The sequence below is a fragment of the Podarcis tiliguerta genome (genome assembly GCF_965153285.1).
Source record: "Podarcis tiliguerta genome assembly, chromosome: 6".
Classification (NCBI taxonomy): Eukaryota; Metazoa; Chordata; class Lepidosauria; order Squamata; family Lacertidae; genus Podarcis; species Podarcis tiliguerta.
In genome coordinates this window covers 37,112,707-37,137,505 of record NC_139539.1, presented here as the reverse complement: position 1 = coordinate 37,137,505, position 24,799 = coordinate 37,112,707, and the positions used below count along the sequence as shown (strand labels likewise).

Sequence of the window (24,799 nt, the reverse complement as noted above, 5' to 3'; positions counted from 1 at the left end):
CAACATAATAAACAAAAAGCAAAGAACAGGAAGAAGTAGGCATGTAACTTTATAGCCTGCAAAATTGATTTCCTCCTAAAGGTTTTTCTTTAGGTGGACAATATGACATTTTGTCATCCTCCAGGAAAAAGAGCAATAAAACTATTCATAACAGGTTATATTTGGCTATGTGATGAAAAGGGTTCAAACGTCATTAAATCAGGCAATCCTCTATTTGCGAAATTTGGTTTCTTAATAGAGCTCCACATCAGGAAGGAAGCTACTAGATATGAATGTCACACCTGGGACTCAGCAAAGAAAAAGCACTTTATATGTGTTGTATATGCATTATAACACTGTGACACCAGGTGGCGCTGTGGAGTTCCGTCTTTGTCAACCCGATTTCTCAAAGAAAGTTTACAATGTGTTTAACTGAAACACTTCTTTGATGTGTCTAGATCCAGCCCTGGATTTAGAAATGCAAATATAATTATCTCATCTATAATGCTTTAAGGCAACCCTTGATTTAGAAAGATGATGGGGCAGCAACACCTTCAGTTTTGGGGAGGGAGGCTTCGACAACCTCTTCCAAGTGTCTTTAAAGTTTTATGACTGCAGCGGAAGAGGTGGCAACATTAGTAGAAGACTGATTTCCCCCCCGAACAGAAAGCTTGTGAATGCCAGCCAGAGACTGAAAGAGAAGGCACAGTCATTGATCAGCACTTTGACAGTATTAATAATGCTGACAGGCTAGCATGTATACATTTGCTTAACTGAAAGCCTACTTTATCAAGGATAGAAATCCGAGTGTTGCTATTTATATTAAAGAAAGCATGTAAGTTTATTCCAGAATCCAGAAGACCAGAAATCTTTAAAAAGCAACAAATAAATTGCCATGCCAGGAAACTGGGCAACCATTCCAGTCAAAGACATTAAGCAGAAACTTAAGGATGAAGGTGAAATAAAAGGCAACGCTAAGCCCCAGTTTCAGAATTATGGAAAGAACTTCAAAGCCGAGCAATTAAAAAGAGCAGAATACAGTGAAAATTAAAACTCAAGCTTGGATTTCAGGAGATGTGGCTTTGGATTCCGCCTCAGCTGCCACTGAAGTGTCATTAAGCAAGGACAAATATGCCTGCTATTGTCTGGGCAGGCTTCCTCTGATCAAGGTCAGGAGTCATAGCACTTGGTTGGCCAACAAAAATGAAAGTTAACTGCTGCCATGGCAACCATAGCCTTTTCCCATTGAAACCTGGCACCACCTATGTAGTTCTGGTGTTTTGATCTGAAGTAGGAGGAGACTGAGAGAACCTTAATGTAGCTCCATTGTCTTGGACAGATCACTTCTGCAGGGATGAAAGATCCACCCGCAGAGACTGAGGAATCTAGATGGATGGCTTCTCTACTTGGTGTTCCTGTTGAAGTTCGGACCAATCCTTTGGAATGGGAAGATAGCATGTATTCTCCTACTTAGAAGAGCTCAGGAAGCTTCATGGTTAACCAAGGAACTGGGAACAAATGAAGAAAGATGGCTAGAGCAATAGCAGCAGAAGACACACCATGAATTCAACTGAATGGGGTTAACTTTTAGGATCTGCCTGAATGCTTGACAAATTTGGTCTTTGTGAATTCCAGAACAACCAAACTGATCCACACCAGGAAGACCAGTTACCATTTGGATTTTGCAGTGTGGTTATCAACTCAAAAAAATATGAAAATGTGTGCAATAAAAAATGCACATTTTAGGATAAAATAAGTTTAGAAATCCATATTGCACTAGAAGATATTTCCAAAAATGCATGTGCAAATATGAACGTTCATGTAGATTTTTTTAAAATCAAAAAATCAAATTAATGCAGAAACAGGACAGGGCAAATTTATGAATGTGCATATGCAAAACAGCCGCAAGCCATGGCAGTGGGTGGTACTCAGTTTGTTAATAAATTCCTTTCAGCACATATTGTACATTTTCCTTTGATCTTAAATAACTGGGCAAAAAAGGGGTGGGGTTGAAGAAGCAGGGAAAGAGACGAACAACAATTTTAAAAAATCACAATTATAAAAAAAAATCCAGGATCAGATAACAGTGCTGTAAATGCAGAATGATTTAAAATAAAACAGTTAATCATTAGAAATAGCAAATGCACATAAATGATGTGCTAATTGCATTGATGAAAGACAATAATTGTACAAAATGGTTGTAAAGTCACATTATTAATAGTATCATTAGAGCATAATGAGTATTATATGGTGGTTGATTAATAGCCAGCAAAAAGAAGAAAAAAGCATCTATTTTAATTTAAATCTTTATCCTATCAGTTATTTCGTAGTTCTTATTTGTATTGGTGAATTGCAAAGTACCATTCAGAATTAAATAGATGCTATTTAATTTGGGAATTTTTGTTATCACTATGAATTTTAAATTGCTATTGCCTCTTTTTTCTTTTGGCTTGGCTCTAACACTAATTTAAGACTAGTCTAGTCATGGAACCATTGGGAATCCTTCCACTGCCTTCATCCTAGGACTGATGGGAACTTGTCAGAAACAGGGCAGAAATATAAACATGGTTCCCTTTTTTTGGTGTGTGAGTTTGCAGTCTGTGGTCCATACAGCAGCATTTTTAATGGCAATGCACCTCAACTATAGAGGTGTTTCCCCATCCATACTAGTGGGCAGTGCTTGGTGGGACTCCGATGTCACTAGTCTGTCTGATCAGCTCCACCCATTGAAATCAGTCCCATTTGTTCCCAGCCAAGAAGGAACTAGGCAGAGGTGGAGATGGAAACACCACAGCGGCAAAAGAGGGGAACTCCTCAATGTGTGGTGGGAACACACAGGAAGGGAAGAACAGGTTGCACAAAATAATTGGGAGCTGGGGGAGGAATCCAGAGACCCTTAGGATAAGAAGAAAAACCCTCACTCTCCTGTCTCCACTCACCTTCCGAATGGGATAATGTTCTTAAAGCCTCCGGTGTTTCTCACTGAGGTGACATAGCTGCAAATTTGAGAAGCAGCAAGGAAAAAGATGTATACCCAGATACATACATAAGCCTCATTTGGTTAACATTTACTGGAAAGCAGGGTGTGTGATGCTCACACCAGCCAGACCTGTTCACATGCTTCTCTCTCCAGACCAACCTCAGCCTCACTTCCTGTTGCCCCCACCCCATGCAGCTCATCAAAGAAGAGAACCCACCAGGGGCAAAGTTACAGCTTACCAAGAGGGTGAGAGAAGAGGCAGGACTGCTGCTCAGTCAAATACATCAGCCTGGTTAAAACAAAGCAGAGCCAGCCTGCAAGGTAATTCTTTTTATTACAGCTATTTTGAATTAGTTCAGATCAGTAGCAGGGGGGTGGTGGTTAAAATAAAAGAGGCAAACCTACATCCTTCTTCTGGTCAGAAAAAAAGCAGGCATAGGGTGTGGTACTATCACACAAATGTTACCAGAACCCCCTACACACACACACACACACACACACACACACACACGGTGCTCAAGCAGTTTCACAGCCAAGAAACATGAGGTTTTGTCTGGATATACTTCTCCTATCTGGACTTCCTCAGATTAGGAAAATCGTATTTTACTGCTCAAAAACCGTGGGCTTCCCCTTGGATAGGGATGTGTGTGTGTCATATGAACCATGGCAATAAAAGGGGAATACAAACAAGTACAGATTAAACTCCAGTGGGGACAAGCCCAGAGGAAGAACAGGGATCTCTGTGCACTTATTATGCTTATTATTATCTGAATCACAGCAGCACGTCTGATCTCGCCATTGGGGAGGAAACATAGCAAAAAGACAACTCTGCCCAAACAAGTTTGCAATCCAAATATAAAGCAGGAGACAATTGGTGATAGGAATCCACAGTGATAGGAATGGGCAGGAAGAGGCAAGGAATTGGCACAACACCGTCAGCTCCAGCTCCTTACTTGTTGCTTAGCAGAGGTAAGCTGGCACCAAGAGCCTCATCATGCAATGCTTTTCATAAGGCAACAGAAAATTACTGCCTGCCCTGAAGGAGCATGGAGATGAAAAGGAATTGTGACTAACAGTGTGAGTCTCACCTAAAGGCCCATGGAATTATTCCTCAGGGAAAGAAGTTCCAATGTGCTGACTACAATGTGCTTTCAATTAAAAGGAGTGAGGGTTGGGTTGGGTTGGGTTGGGTTGGGTTGGAAGTGTCCTTCCAGATCTGAAAAGAACTAGGATCCTCAGTTTTTCTGTCCTATAACAATATTATGAAGACTGAGCCTGCCCAAAGAATCAATTATTAGGCAGAAATCAGGAAGGCGCATAAGCTTGTGTTCTCCTTAGAACTATAGTAAGCAGCTACAGAACTACGGTCTAAAACCCATCCACCTTTTGTCTCTTCAATCTGTGGATGGGATGAAAGAAACAAGAAAGGGCATCTCTCCTAGTCACAGAAAGGAAACCAACCGTAGGAGCTACAACAAAGGTTACTACCAACTACTGCAGATGATCAGAAATAAGTAGCACTAAAATGGTAATCCTTGTTTCCACACTTACTTCCATAAAATATGGTGGTTATCTCAATTTCAGGTATCAACATTTCCTTTAGTTGTGAATTTTCATCTGGCAAGCCTATCGGTACCAGATGCTGCAGAGAGCAGTTCTCCAGAGTTGGGTCTCTAATGCAGCAGGGTAGGAGAACCTTCTCATACTGTTGCAAGAATTACTGAAGAAGCATATGTCCGGGGTCAGCTACTGGCTGACCTTTCACTAAATCTCAGCCCCCGGGTATCTCAAATGCAAAAAGAGAAGTGAGCAACTTGTGTGGCAAAGTATCAGGAGCTATCAGGGCTAGAACTGATATCCTTCTGTTTTCTGCATTGCTGCTCAGTGTGGTATATTTTACTGGAAATCTTATCGGAAATTAAGTATTCTCTCCTCTGAACAGACCCCACCCATCCAAGTTAGCCATTGAGCCCTCCTGGACATAAAGTGTATGAAAAACTCCCTATTCAGAGTGAGGCCTTATTTTAACAACAAATACCTCCTGGCTCTTATGTATTCTTGCCTCAGGTTCCTAGCTTTGTCCTCCAACCAGATTTCCTGGCTCAATTCCTGATTCTTCCTGGCTCCTGGCTCACCTCTGACAGGTAACATCTGCCTTCAGCTCATCTCTCACCAGTGGGACTTGGCAGCTGATTACTGGAGTTTCAACCTGTTGTCCCAACCTTGTGAGTGTCCTGCTAGTGGTTGGTTGGTCATTAATATCCTGCCCTTATTTTGATGAAAACAGTTATCATAATTCAACAGCAAACTGAAGGATGCCCTTTCCTTCTAATTGTTGACATTCTTCAGTGACTGCACCAGGAGATGCCAGATGGAAGGGTTCTGTTGGTCCCTCCCTCTGATGCTTCAACTGCAAGCACTAGTGATGACATATGGCCATCTGCCCTGGACTCCTCGCTCTGCAAAAGGCACTTGATATTTTGCAGTGGCCATAGCTGGGACAGGATGATAAATGGAGGATGGCCCTGGTTTTCCCCCCTGCTGCTTCCAGTTGATAGATGGGGCAGGTGTTGATGACATAGAGATGAAGTGACTAAATATCCCCGGGGTGCTTAGTGACCATCCTAAACTAGCTCATAGGATTCAATATGCCCTAATAGTATATGAAGCTTAAGAGATGGAAGGGCAGGTTGTTAGGAAATATTTGAAAGTCCTGATGTTGAAGGAATATGCACAAGAGCAGTTCAGTATGAATGTGGAACTCTCTGAGCCTTTACAGGCGACCCTGGGTAATAACCACTAAAGGGTAACTAAACAAGAGATGTGCTCGGGTGTTGTTCTTTCCCTTTTACAATTTCATGCTATAAAAAGGGAAGTTATAATTGTGCTCATCTGGCAGATGTATAAACTAAGATAGAATTCAAAAAATTATCTTGCAGTTTGAAGCCTGCTTGTGCTCTATTCATTTCCCCAGCAGTTAAATATTTACTGCTACTGGACAATGCAAAATGTTTTCAAAAATAAGGAATATTTTGAGACTTGAAATATCAGTGTCAGTGCTGTGTGTGTGTGTGTGCATGCAAGAGAGAAGGGGGGGGGAGAGAGGACTTAGACTTAAATGTACTGGCAATTCAACAACAAAATCCTTTGCATTTCCCTGAAAAGCCCGACTATTATCATCATCTTTTTTATTTCATTACTCTGCCCCTTGTTACTTGTGATCAATTCAAATAACTTTAAGTCTGGAGAAATGAGTGTGAAACCAAAAGAGGGGATGAGCTGTCCTGTTTTGTCTTTTGGCAGTGCGAGATAAAAGATAACCAGCTGTCCTATCACTGGGGAGTTGTTACTAATTTATCATTGGATGTGGTTGAAATGCTTAGAAATATTTGGCTATGTTTTTAATCAGCTTGCATTTTAGACCTTTAAAGTACAAATATGGATTTCAAACATGTCAAGGGAACAAATTAACTCCGAAAAATGGCCATTCTTTCCAAGGTTGCACCTGCCATGAAACTGCTCCAAGTTTGCATTTCCCCCTCCGGTCTCCAGCGTGTCATTATGGCAGATTGATCTCCGTCCTCTCCCTAGCAGCTCCCCATTAGATGGTTTTTATATGGAAATTAATAGAAGGCTGAAAACATTGCTTTTTCAGCTGCAATAGCAGAAGTCACTTTTGATTAAGCATTTCAAATCCAGCAGGCTGGAGTGATCTCTTAGCTTTATTTTGCTATTGTATTATCACTAGTGTCAAGTTTTGTTTCTGGAGCCATTTCTTTGGCATGGCTGCTCTATCTGTCCCTAATGGGAATTTCACTGTGTTTATTTTTCTATAGGACTTGCTCTCATTTTGACAGAGGCCAGCCACCTGGTTTTCTGTAGAAAATTCAAGAGAAAATTGATGTATTCAGTGCTTCCTAATGGCGATTTTGACCTATGCTTTATTTTGTGAAGTGCTGCTGGTTATTCCATGTTTTCCTTAGTTTACATGAAGGTACAAAATAGGACTATAAAAAGGTGATTCTGTTAAAGGCATCGGGTCTCAGACCTAAACACCAGTACACACACACACAGACACACACCCCACTAACATACCATATTGGCCTGAATATAAGCCTCACTTTTTTCCCCAAATTCTGACCGTGAAAAGTTAAAGTGCAGCTTATATTCCTGACATTATGGTATGCAGTCAGGAGTGTGGCAAAGCAGTGCCCGCCCCACACATAGTGCCCCGTCCTCTCCCCCAAGGCTGGGAAGGGAGAGAGCGAGGAAGGGGAAAGGCCGCTGGCAACATAGCGCGGCTCCCCCCCAGTATGCAGCCAGGAGCAGCGAGGAAGGGAGCAGCTTATATTCAGGTATTTTCCTTTCCTCCCCCCCCCCTCCAATTTTAAAGGTGCGGTTTATATTCAGGTGCGGCTTATATTGAATTAATGGTATTTCCTTCAGAATCTGGGAGAGTGCAATGGTATATATAAAGATAGGGCTGAGCACCTTACTGTCAACCTCTAAATCTTGGTTGTAGCATTGGCAGTATGTACCAGTACTATATATTAAATATGCATGTGGTCTGGATCATACACATATGCAGATCTGCCCAATTGCATTTCCAGTCACAATCATCTTTGGATTCACATGTGCCCATGGTCATCTAAAAATGCTCCCAAGTGAAGTAAAAGCACATACTTATACATCTACATGGGATTGTTGCTGTTGTTATAATCTCAGTAGATTTCAGCCCCCAGCGTACTCCCAACAATTTCATAGGAGCATCTTCTTTCAGAAGTCTTTGCCCTTGAGATGACAATCTGTGCCATTCCCACACTTTATAATACTTACTAGAGATTGTGTTTGTGTGTGTGTGGAGAATGTCTCATTCAGGCTTAGTGGTATAGGCAGCCTTCAACATTTCTCTCTCTGTGTAGTGTGTCCAAGACATCTGGAAATCATGAGATGAACAATGAAGCATTGGTGATTGCCTTTACAGTGAAACATATTTGAGCTCCCCATAGTTGTGCCTGTTGGAATATTCCGTTCCACCTTAAGAACAGACGTGTGGAATTGTTGTATGTCACATGTCTGTTTACACTCCAGCACAGTTTGCTGGGAACTTCCGTTTGTGTATAGCTTTTGCTTATGCTGTCTTGCTTTGGACATGAAGGAGATCAGACATGTTTCCTTTTGTCCTGATGTGTGCCGAATAAACTGCTTGTCAATATGCTCACACGACTTCTCCTGCCACCTCTGTTGTGTAGTGTTTACTCTGCTGAGTAGCGTGCCCCAGCTTCTGAAGCTCGGGTCACAGATGCTGCACCAAGGACTGGAGATCGCCTGGCACACCGGCCGGTGGGCTGGAGCCAGCTGGGGGCCTGCCAATTGCCCCCGTTTCCTTGGTTGCATGCCAACAGTGTCCACGTTGTGTCCCATTCCCCTATAGTTTGTATATTATAAAGTAATTCTTCACATTTGGAAGGGCTGTGGCTCAGTGGTAGGGCCTTAAGAACATCATAATATAAGAAGAGCCTTCTGGATCAGGGAAATGGCCCATTTAGTCCAGCATCCTGTTCTCACAGTAGCCAACCGGTTGCTTGAAGGAACTTCACAAGTAGGATTCAAACACAAGAGCACTCCCCCCCTTCTGAGGTTTCCAACACAGTTGGAAGCATTGCTGCTTCCAACTGTGGAGGCAGATAGCCTTCTCCTTCAACCATTTTTCTAATCATATTTTTAAGCCACCTTTGGTGGCCATCACTGCCTCCGAGGAGAGCACGTTCCATAGTTTAACTATGCACCTTGCCTGCAAAGCTCCCACATTCAGTTCCCACTGAAATGGGGTGGAAATGTCCCTAGTCAAAAACCCTGGGGAGCCAATCAGTCTAGGACTGATCAATAGTCTGACTCAGTAAAAAGGAAATTGCTATGTACTTAGCATACCTGATTGTGCTTCATGATCCCAGGATCACCTTGGATTGAAGTTCCCCCAAACATGCTGGGGGACATGTTTAGTTTTAGTCTTAGTTACTTCGTATTCTCTCTTTCTCTGTGCAGAGACAAACTGCACTCCACAAGTCAACTGCGCATGGTGCTCCCACTGCCAACAAAAGAGTGGAAATGCCCACCGGGAATTATATCTTGCCGCAGTAGGCAATAGTAGAGAACCATACATTTTCAAATTAAACAAGAAGATTATTTTAAAATATTGAGCTTTTAAATATAATAATGTATTCTAATACAAAGATAAATCACAACCATTCAGTTTCCCCATTAGCATTAATATTTGATGTCACATCGAATACTTATCCTCTCTCTCACTGCAATCATCTTGCTTCCTACCTGCCTAATTTCATTGAATTTTTGCATGTCAGCTGAAAAGCAGCAGAAGTACAAAGTAGCTTTTCTGCATGGAGTCCATATTAAAGAAGAGACTCAATATTAATCAAAGCTGTGATAGAACTGAGAGGGTAAGATAACTATAAAATGCATGGCCAGTCACAGGACTGAAGGATTATATTCTGGCTACTTTATCAATGAGCTAGTTTTTCTTAGAAATGATGAACAGGGCAGTTTGGAAAACAGGAGAAGTTTCTTTTAAGCTGATTCCACAGTTAATCAAGTTGTAATTGAGAACAATGAACTTTTCTACCATCTTGGCTGGAATGAGGAAGGTGCTGTGGCAAATGTAAATGGCATCATTTAAACTACTTTTTCTGGAGAAAGCAGGACAAAGTTTGGCCGAAGCTAGGATCCATGAAACAAGAATCCCACAGTGCCCCCAGACACCACAAGGAATATGCAATATACAATGGGTGACAGGGTTTATGGGCCACAGTTTGTTTTCACTGGCATTGTGCTTAACTGTTTAACTGCCAGCTTCACTGTCACTTACCATAAATATACTTGCTTCCCCAAGTGATAGCTAGTAGATATCATCTTACACATTTTTATTAGGATGATCCCATCCTGTCTCCAAGCAGCAGATCAAGAACAGAACTTGTCATTGTTCTTCATCGCAACACACCAATTTTCACAATGGACCAAAGCTCTGAATAACTTGGAATTCACCCAGTTTGCCCTAAATCTAATTGGCTATGTAAATTGTAACGTCACCCAAATCACCATGTGATACGTGATTGGCTGAGTGAGGACCAGTGAGATGTAGTGGCTAGAATGTTGGACTATCTCCCAAGATGTCAACATTCAGATCCTTATTCAGCAATGAAGCTCACTGAGTGCTCTTGTGCCCATCACGATTTCTCAGCTTAATCTAACACACAGGATTGTTAAGAAGATGAAATGGGGAGGGGGGAATAGACATCACTTTGAGCTCCTTATAGGAAAGGGGGGGTATAAATGGCAATGGCAATAATGATAATAAGCAGCTGGAAAAATCAATGGCACTGAATATAATCATAAAAGAAGATGGGGTCAAAAAAAAAAATTCTGATCTCTCTCCACCTCTCTCCCTCTTTCTCTTTCTTTCATTCACACAACAACAGTACTATTTTGTGCCTGAAAATGGGATATGTGGAATAGTTGGCACAACCTTAGTGAGAAGATTAGTGACATTTTCTTTTAGTGACAGAATTGGATCAAGAAGGTGTGATATTCTTTCTAGTGCAGTGGTAGCCAACTTGGTCGCCTCCCAATGTGGTGGACTACAACACCTAACATCCATCATGCCTCACCCCAGTGATCAAGGCTAATGGGCTCTTTGGTCTAAAACAGGCTTCCTCAACCTCGGCCCTCCAGATGTTTTGAGACTACAATTCCCAGCATCCCTGACCACTGGTCCTGCTAGCTAGGGGTCATGGGAGTTGTAGGCCAAAACATCTGGAGGGCAAAGGTTGAGGAAGCCTGTCTAAAACATCTGGAGGCCACCACATTGGCTAACCCTGCTGTAGTGACACAAAGCAGTATGAAGACACACCATACTGATATGTGATGTAGAGGGTATATTACGCCAGAAATATTCGGTTTAGTTCAGTGCCAAGATGCTTGCCAGACAGAGCTGAATAATTTGACATGCATTCTGGAAAGTGTAGTAGCAACCACTGTTGAGAAGGCATGCCTGACTGATGTAGTCACACACACGCGCAAGCACACACACGCACACAAATGATGTTAAGCCATTATTTGGAGAAGTCATAAAATTACTATTTGAATATCCATCCATCAACCAGGCAGCTGCAAAAGCCAACCTATACATCATGGAGAGGTTGCAATTATGGTGACTGGATGTGCAGATATCTGAATTTCATAATATCTCTATAGGGATTGGCTTGAGAGGGTGAAAGGGCAATTTGGGAATGGCTTTTTGAACATTTTGGCAAGACATTAGCCTGGCTAAATATCTGGTTGGTGTTTTTCTCTGCCTGACAAAGAGAGGAAAATGTCAACAGTGATGTTTAATGATTTGGGAAGGAACAATACAAGAAACAGACAGGAAAGGAACCTGGCAAATCTGGTCTGAAGGCAGTCAACTGCCACCTGCTATTATGCTGTAAATGAAAACAGGAAGACAATAATAACAAAGCACTGGATGGATGCAGAGAAAATAGAGCATAATTGTCAGGGGAGCACATGGCTGGGAAAATGAACAGACAATGAGAAGAGAAGAGATTCCCAGATTGTCACATAGCTCAAAAGCAGAAGCAAACAGCCTCATGATGGTCACTGATTTTATTACTGTGGTCTTTTTCACAGATCTACAAAAGTAGCATTCTCCATTCACTGGTGTAGCTAAGAATATAATCCCAATACTCTGAAATATGTTGAATTCATTGTAGAATTGTCTGCAGGTGTGATCCTCCCTCCCTACCTCTAAGCAGAAATACTGTGAAAATAATATGGCAGTAATGATTTAAGGGAGAGGAAACATAAGATATATTTTTTTTAAAAAAAACCCACTTACAGCACAATCTGAGGCATGTTTTCTCAGAGGTACAGTAAATCCTACTGCTCAGTGGGACTTACTCCCAGCTATGTGCGTAATAGGGACACGGGTGGCGCTGTGGTCTAAATTACTGAACCTCTTGGGCCTGCCAATCAGAAGGTCGGTGGTTCAAATCCCCACAGCAGGGTGAGCTCCTGTTGCTCAGTCTGAGCTCCTGCCAACGTAGCAGTTCGAAAGCACGCCAAAAAGTGCATGTAGATAAATAGGTACCGCTCTGGCGGGAAGGTAAACAATATTTCTGTGCGTTGCTCTGGTTTCGTTGTTCCATTGCCTCAGAAGCGGCTTAGTCTTGCTGGCCACATGACCTGGAAACACTGTCTGAGGACAAACGCCGGCTCCCTCAGCCTGTAAGCAAGATGAGCGCTGCAACCCTAGAGTCGTCTGCGACTGGACTTAACAGTCAGGAGTCTTTACCTTTACCTTTTTATGTGTGTAATAGCCTTACAACTTCAAAGGCTGAACTCTAAGTATGTGGTAATAGCAAAGCCTCTTTGAGACTGGTATGGACTACCATATCATTAAGATTTGTTGGAATCCTTAAGGAGAAATTCATCATAGTGAACCAGAGAAAGACTGTTTCGGAGACCTAATGACAACAATAACTGAAGAGCTATTTTGAACTTTTTGAGTGGGAAAAAGGAGAATATGAGATGCCTGGGAGGGAAGATTGAGGAAAATACCATCTAGCAGAATAAGAATTTTCTGGACATTAATACAGCTAGAAGTTATTCTGGAGTGCACACTTTGCATATTTTGAACAACTGTTAAATACATAATTGGCAGACAGAAAGTTGGAAGACCCTCTTTTTTATTTTATTTCACCTCTCTTTTTATCTTGTGACTTTTAATTATTGCTAGTTTTCTGTTAATTCTATCTATATGTATGTTTTGTTTTTTTGAAACCTACTATCTTTGATTAATACATGCAGATACCTGCAGGAAGGCGATGGATGGAAGACAAAGGTTCTTGGATGAGAAGCAGGATAGAAAGGCTCCCTCAGGGTGGGAAGCTGGGGGAAGAGGGGGAAGCTCCCAAATGAGATGAAGGGGGTTCACTCGTCTGTGTGTGGAATAAGGGTTAAGATATAATTGTGATAAACAGCTTCATGTGTCTTCTCCTCTTTCTGGTCTCTTTCTTATCTCTCTTTAGATTACTTTGACATTTATTGCATTTTGTGTTGAAAACTTTCAATAAAAATGATTATTAAAAAAGAGACTGGTAAGATTTTTAGCAAAATGATTCAAAAGTGCTGATTCGATGATCAGAAACCAAGTTAAGGTTGGACATATTTGGGGTTAAAAACTGATGAAATTAGCTTATTAAATAGAATCATAGAATTGTAGAGTTGGAAGGGATCCTGAGGGTCATTTAGTCCAACCCTCTGCAATGCAGGAATCCAACTAAAGCATCCATGACAGGTGACCACCCCACTCTGCTTAAAAACCTCCAATGAAGGAGAGTCCACAGCCTCCCGAGGGAGTTGGTTCCACTATCAAATAGCTCTTAATGTAAGAAAGTCCTTCCTGATGTTTAGTCGGAATCTCCTTTCTTGTAACTTTAATCCATTGGTTTGAATCCTACCCTCCGAAGCAGGAGAAAACATTTAAAAGGCTGTCATCTTCCACGTGACAGCCTTTTAAATGTCTGAAGATGGCTATCATATTTCCTCTCAGTCTTCTCTTTCCCAGGCTTAACGTTACCCAGCTCCCTCAACCATTCCTCATAAAACATGGTTTCCAGACCATCTTGGTTGCCCGTCTCTGCACATGTTCCAGCTTGTCAATAGCCTTCTTAAATCATAGTACCCAGAATAGTAGTAGTAGTAGTAGTAGTAGTAGTAGTAGATGATTAATTAAATTTCCAGGACTCACGGCCAAGACATGGCTTCTCCCTTCTCTTTTGGCTAATTCTTTAAACCACGTCTTTAAAGCGCATCTTGCAAATCCACTCTCCATTTGTACATATAAATGGTCCCAGACTAGCACCAAGAAAGTGCTGTAGGTGAAAACATCTATTAACTAATAACGACATTATTCAGCATTCAATACTCAAATCAATGATATTATTTCATTCATATATATATATATAGATAGATAGATAGATAGATAGATAGATATAGTATTGATATGTTCCTGCATTTCCCAACCCCTTTAGTTCATTTGTCGGAACTAAATGGGCATAGAACTGCTATTCATTTAGAGCAGTTCAGTTAAAATTATTTTAAAATGATCTTATACTATAAACATATCTCATAAAATTAATGCTGCCTAGGCACTTTATGACCTTCATCTCTTCACAAGCCATTGATTAGCCAGATGCCAGGAATAGTATATTCTCTTTATTGCATTTTGGGTTTATTGTAGAGGCACCATTATCAATTCAGTTGCAAGCGCCTGGCTATGCCTGTTTCTTCTTCGCTGTTGTTCCTTACGTGTGTCTTGTTAATTCTGCAATTGATCCCCCTATAGATGTTTCATGGGGCCTCATAGTAATAACCTTAAAATATATGCTCATGTTCTCTGGGAATACATTTTTCTTTAGCTAATTTCATTAAGCAGTTTTCATGTTTCCTTTACTATGTACCAAGCAACATTAAACAACAGTACAGGAGCACAGGGATGGAAATTCTATCTGCAAGAAAATCAATAGAAACACTCACATTGGCTTTTGAGAAAGTTGAATTACATCTGGGATATTTCCACAGCGGAAGGTTGTCTGTGGTATAGACTTGTCCCTTGTGCAATCATAACAGCACCACAATAGACAAAAAAACCCCACAAATGTTAACATTGGTAATGATGACCAAATTCTCTGTTAATTGGGTGGATTGGTTCCATAAGAGCATTTTGCTGCACAAATTGAAACCTTCCTAAATGGTCAGGCCTATGTAGCAGGAAAGACACAGAGCACATTCATTCAGACAAAGCAGGACTTAAAATATGAATTTCAGATAGGAAGGAATCACATGGGTGGGTTGAGGTGTGGGCAGAGTAGTGATCAGGCCCTGTTGTATCCCAGATTGGTGGTCTGTTAGTGTCTGAGTTGGTTCTGACACACTCAGTATGGTGTGAATTTCTCTCTCTCTCTCATGCAAAAGAGACATAATTTTCTGTCCCTTTCTTAGGGCACATGAGAATTTCTTTACAATTATAGTTTCCATGGGTGCAAAATTTAGCTTACCTTATAGCTGTGAAGTGGTTGTGTGCGGAGAGTACATTTTTTGCCTTTCCTTTAAACCAGACATGTCCAAAATACGTTTCGGCGGCCTAATCCGGCCCGCTGGTCAGTTTAATCTGGCCCCTGCAGCAGTCTATATCCTGGGGTAAAATCCTAAAAACAACTTTGATCTTTGAAAAAGCTCAACAACTTCAATCCTAACAAAAGGTCAACAACTTTGGTCGGCCCTCATGCATGTTCACTTCATCAAATCCGGCCCTCTTTGAAAAAAGTTTGGGCAGCCCTGCTTTAAACAGTTCTCCAGTGCTCTGCAGCCTCCTTGGCTGCGTATGCATCCATATCTGAAAAAGCCCCATGGGAAGGAGGGTCAGGGTTACCTCCTGACCTCTTCCCCTGAGTTATGAATGAAACACAGGAAGCCAGGGAGGCTGGCTACTAAGCACCTGATATCAGTGCACTTGCTGGTTTGTTTGTTTGTTTGTTTGTTAAAGGCAAGTTGTTTCTTTTAATGCTTTTTTTTAAAAAAACAAAACAACTTTTCACATGGATTTCTTTAAAGTTAAAAAGACTTATTCATTAAAAAGAATGTAAACAGTTGTTAGGCACACAGTAGACAGCTTCCTCACTTTCCTGTACTTGCTGGAAATCCCAACTGAGGACATCATAGGACATCAGGAATCGAGGGCACCCAGGGAGGCTGCAGAATGAAGACAAATGGAGAGATGATTTGTAGAATGAAAGAGGGATACTCACAAACACCCCATGGCCACCTTGAAAGCAAATTAAGTGCAAAAAACCCCACCCATGAGAATGTCACCAATTTTGTTACTTCCATTTGATGTTTTCTAAGTGCATTTCTTGCCATTCTCTTTCACAAAGGGGGGCAGTAATAGCTTAATCCAAGTCAATCCAATATTAACCTAGGAGAGCTCACTCATCACTAGTGTCATACGTTTAAATAACTAAATAACACTATGGATTTTTGTGTGTGTGTGTTCTTTCCTTCTTTCTAACTAACAACGGTATTAGGAAATTAGTGTGGCCCAAGCTCTTTAGGCAAACATCATAACTGGGGAAGTATGCAATTTATCAGAACTTGTTGTACATTGATAAAAGTCGTAACAGGGGCACAAACTCCATTAAAATGTAAGAGAGCTAATTAAAAATATTTATTCAATGCAGCCAATGCTAGTGGAAATGAAGATTATCAGCTATTTCAGACTGTGGGTTTATAAAACAAGTATTAAATTTGAGAAGATAGCCACATTCTATTTTAATTATGGCATTCTTTTGAGAACCAGTCAACTAGTTAGCCTGTTTCCCACCTTTGGTTTTGGACTGGAAAAATAGTGTTAATTGCAAATGACCTGTTGACTGAAGTGAATTATTTATGATGCAACAGCAATAAGATTGTCTGGCTGGGTAGAAATGATACACTCGGCACAGGGTTGTCTCTCTTCAAGGACTACACCTTGCCAACCTTTTTCCAACATAGCCTCTGCTGGTGGAAAGCAAGATTATCAGCCTTTTCTTGTTTCAGCCACCCTTTTGTTCACATGAGCAAGGTAATTAAGGAGAGGTCATGGGTTAGGCATTTTTATTTATAATCTGAATGAACATACCCTCCAATATTATTTGGCAAATCAGCACACGGCCAGTGGAAGGAAATGAAGCCTACAGTCCAGTCAAGCACAACCCAGATATTGTTGCTCCAAAGACCAGCATAAAGGCAAGTGTAGCATGGTGGTAACCCCAAGCTACTGCTGCAGCGGTCCTCCATGGTTTCTGTCCTCAATTCCATTCTGCCCAAATCTATGACAAAATTAAGAACACCTAACAAAACTATATACTGGGGAAAGGTTATCTAGTCTGAGGCATTCATTTAACACATTTGAATATATGTTCTGCAAAGGAGATCAAGTTGGAAATGTCAGGTTACATGACTGGTGTGAGTACCTGAAATTCAAAACCACAATTTTTTTTTTTTTTAACTGATATACGAGTAGTCTTGTACCCAGCATTGCTTGGGAGTTCCAAGAAACTAAAATATGAGTGCACATTCTGAAATCAATGCAGTCTTCAGTCTACTGTCTTGATTCAAAATGTCTAGTCCTTGACCTCAGGAACCATCATGCAAAATTTGGCTATGGCATCATAAGAGGTATGTGCACAGAGAGCAAACTATCAACTTTCCAGAATATGTAGTAGTTTCAATCATTTACTTAGAATTTGCCTTTCACAGCAAGTACTGTATTATAAAACTTGAATTGTTTAGCTGATACCTGAGGGGTAGAGGTGGTTTATAAACATATTTGCTTTCCCAGTTCCTTGTGTATCTGCAACCAGAAAACAAGATACTTCCATAGTGGCAACTCAGGTAGGGAAGCCAAACCCTATGTGGGACTAACATTGGGCTGATGCAGCAACAATTTCCTTTGAGATCTGCCATGGTCCAGAGACTGACAAACACCATAGCAAATGGATCATCTGAGGGGGAAATAACTTTGTCCATCTATACTAATTGTCCTGCCCTAGCTTGACTCAATGCTCCGGGGGAAGGCTGGGTTGAAGCACTGGCACTTATTGGAAGGGCAGGGTCATGCCCAATAGAGCCATGTCTATTTGGCCAATTGAGCCATGTCCTTTCAGGACCCTGGACAGGTCACTGTGCAGGTACTGGGTCACATTCAAGCAAAGGATAGTTGTTGTGTCTGTAGCCTTCTGAAGGCAAGCTAATCTAGACCTGGGGTTAACCCTGTTCCTTTTGAGAAGGTGCCTGTTTCTTAAAAGGCCTGTGTTTGATTCTGCAGCTGCTGGCTCCTGTGGTGTGGAAGTGGTGACAACTGCAATGGTAGGATGCCCTCAGACTTGGCGTGAGGTAAGGCCCCACTCTCTAGAAGTAATTTAACTTTAAAATATTAAAATGCATCAATACCTACATCTCTGGATAAAGGTAAAGGTAAAGGGACCCCTGACCATTAGTTACGGTCGTGGATGACTCTGGGGTTGCAGCGCTCATCTCGCTTTATTGGCCAAGGGAGCTGATGTACAGCTTCCGGATCATGTGGCCAGCATGACTAAGCCACTTCTGGTGAACCAGAGCATGGCATGGAAACACCATTTACCTTCCTGCTGGAGTGGTACCTATTTATCTACTTGCACGTTGATGTGCTTTCGAACTTTAGGTTGGCAGGAGCTGGGACTGAGCAACGGGAGCTCACCCTGTCGCGAGGATTCTAACTGCCGACCTTCTGATCGGCAAGCCCTAGGCTCTGTGGTTTAACCCACAGTGCCACCCACGTCCCAGCGCCACCTGCTGGATAAGCTTGCCTAAACAAAAATGTTTCAAGCAGGCACCAAAAACAGTACAGTAAATGTGCCAACAAACAGGGAGTTTCAAAGTGTAGGTGCTGCCATACCAAAAGATCAAGTATAAAAAACCTCTGCACATGCTTATTGGTTCCCTTTATTTTTATTGCAATGAATGATAGTCCTGACACTATTTTTCTAGAAAAAGAGGTACCAGAATTGACTTATAATATTAATGGCACCCACCTGAGAGATGCTGGAACCGAGTTCCAGCCAGTTCCTGCTGAAGAAAAGCCCTGCTGACCCTGGAAAATGGTATCAAGAAACTTGGCTACTGCTACTTTCTCACTAGATATTCTCACCTGACCAGAAGAATACCTGGTAAAAAATGAACTCAGCAGGAAGAATCACACAGCAGGAGAAAATTGTTTTAAAATCCAATTGTCACACACCACTAGCTGAGGTATTTTTTCCAGCTCTAGGATAATGTCATCCCTTTCTTCAAATGAGCTGAAACTAATTAATGACCTTGATTAAATTATCTTCTGCCTCAGAGCCACTGGAGTTTTTCTGAGATACAAAACACACATTCTAACTGACCCGGGTGAACAGGTAGACCTTTCTGGTCCCAGTTGCTCCTCTCTACATCTCCCACACCCTAGAAATTCTACAACTGAAGCATTTGAAATGATTTATACGACTTATGATGGTAATAGTGTTTATATAACGCTCTGGCAATGTTCAAAGTATTCCATATTCATTGTCTCATTACAACATTCCTGTATGGTAGATCACTATTTCCCCCCCAAATTCAAACAAGGGGCTTAGGCCAGGCTTCCTCAACCTTGACCCTCCAGATGTTTTTGGCCTACAACTCCCATGATCCCTAGCTAGCAGGACCATTGGTCAGGGATGCTGGGAACTGTAGTCTCAAAACATCTGGAGGGCTGAGGTTGAGGAAGCCTGGCTTAGGCAGAGGGTATATTTGCTTACTTGAGATCATCTTATGAATTCAAGGCTGCTGTGGAATTTGCAAATCACATTTCACATTCTTAGCTACTGCATTATAATAGCCTTCAACAAACACAGCAACATTGTTATGGTTATGTGGCGATGAAGTGATGTGGTGATTATGTATTAGCCCATCAGTTAGGATGGATAATTTATGGGCTAAAAGATGATCAAATGGCCAACTTCCTTATACCCTAGATCAGGGTGAAGAACTGAATCCAGTCAGCAGGATTCAGAACTGACCCACCCTCCACAGGACACTCTTTTTTTACAGGTGGGCAAACCTGTTCACCAGTCAATCACCTGACATCATAAAAATATAAATAGAGCTTAAGGCTGAGTCATGACCATCAGCCAAGACTGGTTAATCGGTTGGTCCATCAGTAAGAGCTGGCTTCTACTTATCTCACAGTGGAACAAGATGCTTTAATAAATATGCTTAGAGGGAATCTACAACTAAAATGAGGAAGGAAGGATAAAGTTATACTATATATATATATATATATATATATATATATAACTAACACATAATTTGTTCTGATAGTTGGTTTGAAAATTAGCTTTAGGGGCACCCTTCTTTGCTTCCTTAATGATGTGCAACATAATAGCCTCAACTGTAATAAAGACGAATTACTTTTTCATAAAATAATGAAACTCCAGTAAACATTCAAGGTTTATCGCTTAATTTATCCCCCAGCACTTCCAGTGAGGGATTTTTTTTTTAATTCTCCTTTTTTAATATTCCTAGTCATTAGATTTCAATAACTAACTCGGTAGCTACGTGCGTCTCATTTCCCTGGACAAGCAAAATAGGCTGTAACTTCTTCTCAGTTTGAGTACTAATGCTGTAATTTAGAACTTCTGTCAAGATGAAAGATCTTCCAGGGGATTTACCGAAGACCCATAGCAACACTTGAGCACAGGGCTGGATAATGAAGTTTTCATTATTAAATAAAGATATTTTAGGAATGTCATAACCCATAAATCCATTCTCCTAGAATATATCACTACATTAGTTTGTTTATTTCAAACTCTGAGACGCCTGCCCCCGCCCCTTAATATTTAGCTACTCCTTTGCACTCTCTGAAGTTGCCATGGAGATGATTTCAAGTGTCTCTTTTGGCAGCCCTGATGCTGAAATCTGATTGGATGGAAAACCCTAAATGCCTGTCAAGGAAGGCAGGGCAACCAACTCCTTTGTTGGCAGACATTCTAAGGCCCTGCAATTTAATGTTACCTTAAGGAAATGCTAATGTGAATCATAGAGGTTGGAAAGCTGAAGAATTATGAAGAGAGGTTCCCCCCCCCTCCCCTTCAAAGTGAATTTAGTGCTGCTGAATGGTACCAGATTGGGTGCCCTGGGGCTCAACTCTTCCATTAATTTACAAGGCACGTAGGCTGTCAGAAGCCACAAGAAAAATCCCCCATCTACCACCACGCACTGAAAGCTGCTACCTATGAGGTGTTCCTGTGTTATGATTGTGTCCTTGGATAGCATGATACGGGAGCAGCTGCTTAGAGGCAGACTGGAGCAAACAAATGTTAAAACAGAGCCATTCTGGAACTGAATTTCCTAAATAATCAGTGACTTCATTATTATGGAGTTTGTACAGGGTTCTTTAGCAGCTGGGACCATAAGAAATGGTCTATAGCAGTCTATCCAGGTAGGTAGGCAGGAAGGAGGAAGAAATGAGACTGATCTGTTGCATTCCCAAAAAGAAGAAGAAAAGGCATTGACTGCTGAATTTGGGATACCTGGGTACATCAAGGGTATGTGTACATCCAAATCCCACAGGCACTCCAGATGGCAAAAGTGGACATGGACTTGCATTGCACTAAAATGCTAATTTAGAAATAATGACTATTAGAAATGCAATACATAGTACGAAATCCGGTGACCAGCTGATCACCCTACCAGGCTGAGACCCTACCTGCCCACAGACTGTCTCACCAGAGTGATGCATGCTCTAGTTTTCTCCTGCTTGGACTACTGCAATGTGCTCTATATGGGGCTACCTTTGAAGGTGACCCAGAAACTATAATTAATCCAGAATGCGGCAGCTAGACCAGTGACTGGGAGTGGCCATCAAGACCATATAACACCGGTCCTGAAAAACCTGCATTGGCTCCCAGTATAATTCAAAGTATTGGTGCTGACCTTTAAAGCCCTAGATGGCCTCGGCCCTGTATACCTGAAGAAGCGTCTACACCCCCACCATTCAGCCAGCTCTGAGGGCCTCCTGGTGGTTCCCTCGCTGCAAGTAGTGAGGTTATAGGGAACCAGGCACAGGGCCTTCTCGGTAGTGGCACCCGCACTGTGGAATGCCCTCCCATCAGATGTCAGGGAAATAAACAACTATCTGACTTTTAGGAGACATTTTAAGGCAACCCTGTTTGGACAAGTTTTTATTGTTTTGTGTTTTATCGTGTTTTTAATATTCTGTTGGGAGCTGCCCAGAGTGACTGGGGAAGCCTATTATTATTATTATTATTATTATTATTATTATTATTATTATTATTATTATTTGTTTGCCTGCTCAGTCTGCTATCCAGAGTGTTGATGGACATCCTCAAGAGCCCTGCTCTCCCTTCTGACGGTTCTTTATTGTTCAACTGGACTTAAACAGGACTTCTCTTCAAATAGAAGGCTCATTCAAATAGAAGACCAACAGCCCTTCAAACAGAAGACAGTCCCCTGCATATCAGGGCATGTGACCACCCTACCACTAGCCTTGCTTCTGATGTTTCATGTGCCACTGCCCCCACCCCCACAATGAACATTCAGTGTGACACCTGCAAGGGGGCAGCTGGATTGGTTCTGGCACCACTTCTGTCCTCACTGACTTAAAAATGTTTCTTAATTAATTTTAAAATGGGGACAGCGTTCAGTGGAATGCCTACAAGATGAAACAGGAACCCTGCAGTCCATTACAACTGGTGGTAGTGTTGATCAGAATAAGCTAAGGCTGCTATCGTTCTTTGCATAATTCTAAACCCCATCCCAAAGACTGAAATCCATCATTTGCACAATGATCAGGTATAAATGACCCCCTGGACGATTACATCCAGTCAAAAGCAACTATGGGGTGTGGCACTCATCTAACTTTAGGCTGAGGGAGCCGGCATTTGTCCACAGACAGCCTTCCGAGTCATGTGGCCAGCATGACTAAACCAATTCTGGCTCAACAAGTGCCAGAGCGCATGGAAACAATGCTTACCTTTCCACCACAGCAGCACCTAGGTATACTGGGTGCTAGACTGCACATGCCTATATGAGACTAAATCCCATGGAAGGCAATGGGGCTTGCTTGCATAAGTAGGCACAACTTTCATAGATGGAGTAGTAGATTGAAGCTATGACAACCTTAGGAAAAGCCTTTCTGTGTGTTGATTAATTGAGGAGAAGAGAAGGGCAATGTCAAAGAAATAATTCCAACTCTGGGGTGGGGACCTATTTCAGCCTAAGGGTTGCATTCCCTTGTGAGGAAGTTTCTGGGGGCTGTATTCCAGTGGTAGGTAAGCCCAGAACCAAAAGTGAGCATAGCACCTTTGTACAGCAGGCTACATTCTAGCCCTACAAAAGTCAAAGGGGTGTATGCACACATCTCCCCATCCATCATCCAGCCCAGCAAGAGGCATTATCACAGTGCAAGGATACAGTCTAGCTAGGCAAAAGCACTTGAGGAAGGTAATGTTTGATGTTTTACTATGTTTTTATATATGTTATAAGCTGCCTAGAGTAGCAGGGAAACCCAGCCAGATGGGAGGGGTATAAATAATAAAATTATTCTTATTATTATGGAGCAGAGCCAGTGAGGTGTGTGGCTTGGGGACTATCAGATACAGACATCTGGAGGGGCACATTCAGCCCCAAACCCTGAGACTCCTGTTCTAGATCCTTCATTGTGTCCTGCCTTGCAACTGATTGTTACTGTGAGGGGCTCTGACAAGGGAGGGGAAATGGAGCCAGCAAGTGAGGGCTTCATATATCCCTTTGTCTTCTCCACTCTGCCTGCCAATGCACATAACACATGCAACTTTCTGTTGAATTATCAAATCTCTGGACTGGGTATCATTATTTTTCCATACCTTATACATTATTTAAATAAATTGCTTGTAAGTGTTATTTCCTTTTCTGAGCATTCTGGGATAGGGCAGGTTAAAAAAAGTCAAATAAATGCAAACTGAAATAAAGAAAAGTAGCAGGCTGGAGCTTGTGCTGGAGCTTATGCAACCACTCTTGGCTTCCACCCCCTCTCCAGCCAGGTGCTGTTGCTCCAACACTACACTGTCCTTCTTCCTGTATCTTTCATTCATGTATCTGCCATTCTCCTAATTCTTTTCAGGACTATGAATGGGCTCTGATCTGGCAATTGTGATCTACATGGTCTTTCTTGGGTCTGAACAGATGTGCTATTTACCTCTCAGAAGGTGTGGGCTTTTGAAAACAGAAAGCTTCTGTCATTTATTTGCTTTCACAAGAAGGACAAAAGTGAGTTTTCTACAATAGATATCTCAGTTCTGGAATTAAATTAGATGCAATGAGGCTCAACATAGGATGGTGCTGAAAATGCCAGATCGAGTCTGGGTGGCGACAAATCCCCAGCTAGCCACTTTAAGTTTGCTGTGTGATCTTCAGAGTGCCGTTATCTCTTGACCTAGCCTACCTTATCAGGTTGTTGTGAGGCCAAAGTGGGGACACCATATGCATTGCATTGAGCTCACTGGAGGAAAGTCAGAATATAAATATAACACACAAAAAATCAATGGATAATAGTGATATGCAAGCATCGTCTAATGCTTCTGTTATTGCAGTCATGCACAGCAGGAGGAGCTGGTGATCAATATCAGTTTCATGACCTGGATGCTACTAATGCTAAACTGACTGTGGAGGACTGGGAAAATGGATAAAATGCAAGAACTATGTGTACATTTGTTCCATTTGCAGGCAGAAGGAAGGACGTTCCCTTGAAAGATTACAGAGATTTTTGTGGAATAGAAATACATGGCAAGTGGGAGGGAGAGGGAGAGAGAGAAGAAGAAGGAGAGGGATGTGCAGCTGACATCTGTGAAGTCATCCATTGCCTCCCCCAAAACATCTGGGAAAGAAAATTATGAATTGCGCTTCTAAAAAAAGAGACGAGGATGTTCGCTCATCATTAGTACTGTATATTTATTTTTAGAGTGGAAAACAAACTGCAAACACTATCAGCCCTTCCATTAATTGAAAATAAATTTTCCTCACCCAGCACTAAACAAATGGAAAAGTTTGGCAAGATAGTGTTAATGCTGCCTGTAATAGTTTGCTAAGATTCAACTAATTAAAAAAAATCTCATTTGAAGATAGTTAATGGATTCTGCATTTCTACAAAGCATTAGGAAGACAATATTT

General features: G+C 41.6%; 2 long non-coding RNA genes across 5 annotated transcripts; one reads left to right on the top strand and one right to left on the bottom strand.

Moving 5' to 3' along the window:
• Positions 1–795: 795 nt before the first annotated feature.
• LOC310679418 lies at positions 796–3,274 on the bottom strand. Its single transcript, XR_014512235.1, has 2 exons — positions 3,199–3,274; positions 796–1,487 (listed from the first exon to the last, which is right to left on the bottom strand). It is a non-coding gene; the product is annotated as an uncharacterized lncRNA (long non-coding RNA).
• Positions 2,182–23,780, top strand: LOC310679423. Of its 4 annotated transcripts, XR_014512244.1 has the most exons (5): positions 2,182–3,280; positions 3,738–3,928; positions 5,027–5,184; positions 17,412–17,464; positions 17,898–17,952. It is a non-coding gene; the product is annotated as an uncharacterized lncRNA (long non-coding RNA). The 4 variants fall into 4 exon arrangements; XR_014512243.1 differs by lacking the exon at positions 3,738–3,928; XR_014512241.1 differs by lacking the exons at positions 3,738–3,928; positions 17,412–17,464; positions 17,898–17,952 and adding an exon at positions 23,754–23,780.
• The last annotated feature ends 1,019 nt before the right edge of the window (positions 23,781–24,799 follow it).